The sequence below is a fragment of the Mandrillus leucophaeus genome, unplaced genomic scaffold (genome assembly GCF_000951045.1).
Source record: "Mandrillus leucophaeus isolate KB7577 unplaced genomic scaffold, Mleu.le_1.0 Scaffold66, whole genome shotgun sequence".
NCBI lineage: Eukaryota > Metazoa > Chordata > Mammalia > Primates > Cercopithecidae > Mandrillus > Mandrillus leucophaeus.
In genome coordinates, this window is record NW_012107141.1 from 4,772,289 (window position 1) to 4,772,923 (window position 635).

Consider the following 635-nt stretch of genomic DNA (forward strand, 5'->3'; position numbering starts at 1 on the left):
CCGCCACCTCGCCCGGCTAATTTTTTTTGTATTTTAGTAGAGACGGGGTTTCACCGTGTTAGCCAGGATGGTCTCGATCTCCTGAACTCGTGATCTGCCCGTCTCGGCCTCCCAAAGTGCTGGGATTACAGGCTTGAGCCACCGCGCCCGGCCATGTCGCCACTTTTGCTGAGACTTCAGGGAGCACCCTCCCTCCTGCACTGCGTTCTGAAGGCACCTTTAGCATGACAAAAGGCTCCGTGACTTGGAACTCTTTATTTGTTTATTTGTTTGTAAGAGACAGGGGCTCCCTTTTTTGCCCACGCTGGTCTTGAACTCCTGGGCTCAGGCAATTCTCCCATCTCAACCTCCCAAAGTAGTAGGATTACAAGTGTGAGCCACCGCGCCTGGCTGCCGTACTTTCTTTTTTTTTTTTTTTTTGAGATGGAGTCTTGCTCTGTCGCCCAGGCTGGAGTGCAACAGTGCAATCTCAGCTCGCTGCCACCTCCGCCTCCCAGGTTCAAGCGATTCTCCTGCCTCAGCCTCCTGAGTAGCTGGGATTACAGGTGCCCGTCACCATGCCTGGCTAATTTTTGTATTTTTAGTAGAGACCAGGTTTCACCATGTTAGCCAGGCTGGTCTTGAACTCCTGACCT

General features: G+C 52.4%; 1 protein-coding gene across 1 annotated transcript in view; it reads left to right on the top strand.

The window, feature by feature from the left end:
- F2 (coagulation factor II (thrombin)) overlaps nucleotides 1-635 on the top strand; it is a 19,418-nt gene that overhangs the window by 2,672 nt on the left and 16,111 nt on the right. The gene's annotated exons all lie outside the window — the stretch shown is intronic.